This window comes from Pholcus phalangioides, unplaced genomic scaffold (genome assembly GCF_987345545.1).
Source record: "Pholcus phalangioides strain wild (caught in Gottingen) unplaced genomic scaffold, Ppha-v1.0 ptg000032l_1, whole genome shotgun sequence".
NCBI lineage: Eukaryota > Metazoa > Arthropoda > Arachnida > Araneae > Pholcidae > Pholcus > Pholcus phalangioides.
The window spans coordinates 1,482,790-1,488,789 of NW_028301622.1; positions in this window are offsets into that span (position 1 = coordinate 1,482,790).

Here is a 6,000-nt window from a genome sequence, read left to right on the forward strand (position 1 = left end):
TTTTAACAAGAGAGAGAGAGATATTGCCTTTAAAAAAAAATCCACAGCACTTGGAGGACTTACCTAGAGAGTGTGCAAGCATTTGAGTGACCTCCTCCTAACCAGACCATGGCCCACCGCTCTGTCTCAACGAAGACATATCAGCAAAGACCTGGGCCAGGCTGGAAAAAGTATTTGAGTGACCAAAACAATGTGCAATCATATGACTGACCAAACAATGGCCTAGTGGGACGGAAACTGTGCTTAAGGAGTATAAGTATTCAGCAATTATTATTTGGGAAATTTCTCAGCTCCTCACAAATTTCATCAAGCAGAATTTCAATACAGAATAAAAATCCCCATGGACTTCGTTGAAAATACGGGACATAACGGGGTATTTTTGTAAAGTAGTAATGGCAAAAATTTCGGGACAATATCCCGTCAAATGCGAGTCATATTGTCCCCCCTTCAACTTATAACTATTATAATTAATGAAAATTATCTTCATACTTTGTTGAAAATATGAGTAAAAACGGGACATTTTTTTTTTTTTTTTTTTTTATTTGGGTCCTTCAGAAACAACTCCCCGTGTTCCACAGAGTATACCACGAGGCTTACAAACGTAAGTAACAACAACAAACATATACGGTTCAAGAAACTCAAAATTTGCAATACAGCGTAATACAAAAGAAAGGAAAAATCAGATCAGTATGTACAATAACAATATACGAATGCACTTCAAAGCGCAATATTGCACCAGTGAATGCCATATGGTATCAATGAAAAAAAAAAAAAAAAAAAAAAAATTCAATACACACACATGAATAGAAAAATATACGACCACACATAAGTATATATATATATCCACACATACACATATATATACACACACCAATACATACATACAAAGATAGTGAGAAAAAAAAAAATAAATAATAATAATAATAACAATAATAATAATAATAATTAGTACTTAAATGGAAATTTTGATTAATTATTCAAGAATCGAAAACAGCACTTGCAAGGAAAATGAGAATGTACACATTGTATATACAAAAAATAAAATAGAAACCAATTATTTTTTCGCAAAGATATTTTGTACATATATTTTTAGAATGCGAAGGACTTCCTTTGATTTGACCAAATCGGACAATGCAGGCGGCCAAGAAATAGACAGTTTCTTAAGTTCTTTTCTGAAATGAACCCTCTCCTTCGTTAGATTTTTGCACGACAGAAGAAGATGCATAGGATCTTCTTCATTTCAACTCTACTCGGCACCCAACCACAAAAGTTCCCAACCAACCTCCCGAACTTTTCAAGGAACCCTATTACGTCCTTCGCTTTTATACCCTCTCAACAGTGGCGTCATCATCATCATAATACTGTCTGGAGAAACAAACAAATCATATATTGAGTGTTGAAATTCGATTCTTTTCATTTGCTAACAGAAGTTGCAGCAACAGCAACAAAAACAGTACATTGGGGGGGGGCGGCGGCTGACTTCAGGGTGCCTTGGGAAATAGGAATTCGGAGGCATTCACGAATATGGTCAAAGATATTTGATCGCTCGATGAATTAATTTCGTTCAAATTTAGGGCACCCAAAATTATGGAGGGGGCATCTGAGCTAATGTCCAACTTGCCCATGCTGATATCCATGGCCTCCATTCTGCAGCAGGGCCCCTTGGCTGGGTTCTTTGGCGGGCCTCCTTGTCAGATTTTTCACAGGCCCTGATGTAGTGAGTTTATAACATGAAAAAAAAAAAAATGATGATAAGAGTCGTCCGGGCCCTCGGGCTGGAACCCTGTCAACCCCACCCTTGGAGGGGGGGGGGGAGCTGTTGAAATCAGATCCAGGTGTACAGAGGCGGATTTACAGTTTTGCTGCCAGTGAGCTACATGAATTTTACCGTCCACCTCCCATTCTAGTTGAATTTTCTCGACCACTAATTACTCGAATTCACCGCCCTGAACGATAAGCCTGCTTGGCCAACGCTCTTGTGTTGTCTAAGTCACTCACATGCTTTCGTACTCTTTTTCATTTCACACACTCCCTAGGTCACGGGTTTCCAACTGGAGTTCTGCTGAACGCTAGTTGGAAACACAAGAGCTCTCGGGGCTCTTTGGGCTACCCTCAGCCCCGATACATTCTCTTTAATTACACCTGCGGATTTACACGGAAACATTTTCAGCAGTGTTCGCCAATACGTGTGAAGATGCGTTATTCAGGAATCAAAATTCAATTTTACTCCTCAAAATTTCGTCGAGGAGTGAAAATATTCCTCAAAATTTTGGATAATTTCCTTGAAGATTGATAGGCTTTATGGTGAGGCAAAATGATGTTCGTTGTAAAACGATCTTGAAATCCTATACCAGTAATCAGGACCGGACTTAGGCAGGTGCGAAGGGTGCGCCCGCACGTGGCAGCTAAATTTTTGAGGCAGCAAAAAGGAATAAAAATGTTTTGATTACATTTTGACTTCAACTATTTAGCAAAACAATAGCTTAAAATTCAGTCCAAGATAATAGAGAACCTTTGAGGTTGAGAGCCTAGGTAGATAATCGGTTTTCTAGCCCTGAGAGCCCCAAATCTTCGAGTGACTGGGGGCGCACTTTTCACTGGGAAGCGGACACATTTGCCGCTTGGCAAATGTGGCATTTTTTACAGTCGTTTTCGGGCACTAGAGTACCCATGAACACCCTGGGGTATTGGAAAACTCCTGTTCAGAGGGGCCGCAAATTTTTTTTGCACCGGGCCGCAAAATACTTAAGCCCATCCCTACCAGTAATGAATAGTTTCATCTTGGCCTTGGTATGGGTGAGATCGCGTGGAACGCGACTAGTGAATTGCATTTGCTGCACGCGTAAGACATGATGGTTCGATTCCCAGAATTGATTCTCATTGGTTTATGCGTTCTCTCCTGGTGATCAAGTTCTCACTTGTCACCCGGAAGATGACAAAGCGGTGCAGAGTAGCCGTGAATGTCTACTTTATGTTCGGGTAATCTGGGCAATCTTACGACTATTCGGACGTGGAGTTCTTTCATTTAACATTAACTACATTTATGTATATTTTTAAAAGCTGTGAAGGAATCAAGGAAACAGTAATTTTCCGGATATTATGCTGAGGTGAGCTCGGAAAGAAAAGTCATCACGTCTCCGCCGGGACTCGAACCCAGGCCCTCTTGCAGGCCTCACGACACAGTGCGTGAAATTAGGAAGGCAGATTCATGTGTCTCCAGTGGTGTAGATGGTAGCATGCTTGCCCGGTATGCAAGAGGGCCTGGGTTCGAGTCCCGGCGGAGACGTGATGACTTTTCTTTCCGAGCTCACCTCAGCATAATATCCGGAAAATTACTGTTTCCTTGATATCTCTGGCTGAGAAAAAAGCCATCTATATCTCTCTGTGAAGGAATCTTTGACATATTTTGTCAGGGTGGGGGTGGAAAAAAATTTAACCTCTTCAATGTTTTTGTTCTCGCTCCCTTCTTTCAATAAAATGTGTTTTTTCCTTTCTAATGCAAGAATCCACAAAAAGTGGAAACCTGTGGGAGTTTTGTTAAAAGAGGGGGAAAAAGCATCGAGCTTATATTACTGGAGAGAGTATGACATCAGCGGTCTCCGCCTTGGCAGTGCTGAGAACCGTGTCCCCCAATATCTTTCGTCGGAACATCACGTGACTCGGTGAAAATAAATCACATTCCCCCTTTATTTTCTTACGGCATCCACAGGAATTTAAAACAATAAATCAAATAATTTCAGCATCGATGAGGTAATTTCAAAATTAATGAAAGATATAATTCCAGGATTAATGATAGAGATAAGGGGCCATTCAAGTGTTACGTAAGCAAATTTTTAGGAATTTTTGACCCCCCCCCTTGTCAGCAAAATTTCATCATCAGCTCTGTCCCTCTGAATCCTAACTCATATTTTCATAAGGGGTGGTTGATGACGTAAGCATTATCCAAACCCCCACGTCCCTCTTTGTCATCCAAAAGTCAGCAAATCGGAAACCCCCCCATCGATGATGACGTAATACTTGAACGGCCCCCTAATTCCAGAATTAATGAAAGAGATCATTTCAGCATTACTGAAAAAAATTAATGAAAGAAAGAGATAATTCCAAAATTAATAAAAGAAAAATTCTGGTTTTCAGAAATATCAGTATAAACATCCAGAAAATTCAGTTTCTCAGTATATATTTCGGGCCGAAAAAATAGCATCTCTCTTAATACACTTATTGGTAGTATTTTCAAGTTGTTAAGGGGGGGGGGGCACGGGGCCCCCAGACCATCAAAAATATTTTTTAATTGAAATTTCGGAAAAGATAAAAAAATTCATCTTTAATAAATTCATTGCGAACCACCCTCTAAGCCAGTGATTCCCAAAGTGGGCGTTAACGCCTCCTTGGGGGCGATGGAAAGTTCCACGGGGGGGGGGGCGGTAGAAGCAACGGGCATAACATAGGATCCTATGGGTTAGATTGCGTTGCGGGGCGGTGGGAGAAAAAAAATTTCTGAAGAAGGGGACGATGGGACAAAAAAGGTTGGAAAACTATGCTCTAAGCCATGTTATGATAAATCGCATAAGCGCCCTTTGGCCCGCAACCAAATATGGCCCTGGGGGGTTATCTGATGCGACCTGCCCTCCTCAAACCTAATTTTGTAAAAATGAACTAAGCGGCACATTTTCTGATCACTTAAATGACCCGGGACACAGTTCCATAACACTTAAACGATTCGTGACATATTTAGAGATCCCTTGAGTGACATGTTACGTGGTTTTAGAGCACTTAAGTGGCCGCCAGTGCGGTTCTGCATCACTCAAGTTACCCGCGGCTAATTCTCAGATTATTTAAGTGATTCCGCGGCATATAACTACGGATCACTTGAGTGATACATGGCACAGTTCCAGAGCACTTAAGCGGCCCGGACACATTTCCAGATCACTTGGATCCGCGAAACATTCAGAGATCACTAAAGGGGCTCTGTAGGGCACTTGTCAATAGGGGGGGGGGAATGTTACTTCAAGTGCCCACAAACTATCGAAACGTTTTTCTTGTTTTTGGGCCACCGAGTAAGGTGCCATTAAGAATTTTGATGACGTAAGCATTGTCCAAACCCTCTCCCCCCATCGATACTGACGTAATACGTGAATGGCCCCTTAGTCTGAAATGTGCTATATATTACGGTTGGCCAACCGGTAGTGGCACGTGTTACAAGTGGCCGCCATTCTATTAAAAAAAAAACCATGACAAATATGTGAGATGAATAATCTTACGTGTAGTCGTAATCGTCGTAAGGGGCCGTTCAAGTATTATGTCATCATCGATGGGGGGGGGGGGTTTCCGATTTGCTGATTTTTGATGACAAGGGGGGGTTTGGATAATGCTTACGTCATCAACCACCCTTTATGAAAGCATGAGGTAGGATTCAGAGGGGCAGAACTGATGACGAAATTTTGCTGACGGGAGGGGGAGGGGGTCAAAAATGTCTAAAAATTTGCTTACGTAATGTTTGAACGGCCCCTAATGTAATTTCTGAGTTAGGAAGGTATACTTAATCGTTGATTTGAAGAATAAAAAGTCAAACTGGCTTCTTTGAGAACACGTCAAAAACAGGGACATTTTTGCTAAAAAGCCGAAATCAGCCAGAAAAACAGAAAAGACCGGGACTGACCCGGGAAACACGGGCCGCATTGTCACCCTAGTCCGAGCTGACACAAGAAATTAAAAAAAAAAAAAATTTCCGTACCAAAAAAATTCCCTCTTCGAGAGAAGAACTTTAACCGCGAACCGCATTCAAATGCACCAATTCCTTCAATTCTTATGAAGGATTTTAAACCATTCACGAATTTTCGGGACACCCTGTATTTAGGCGGCTCCTCAGAAGCATTTGTAATCAAAACTCGCACATCAAGCAATTCCCCAGTCCCCCCCTTCCCAACGAAATAATAAAAGCGTCCAACAACAAAAAAAAAAAGAGAGAGAGGGAGGTGCTTTCAACAGCGCCATCTGGCGGAC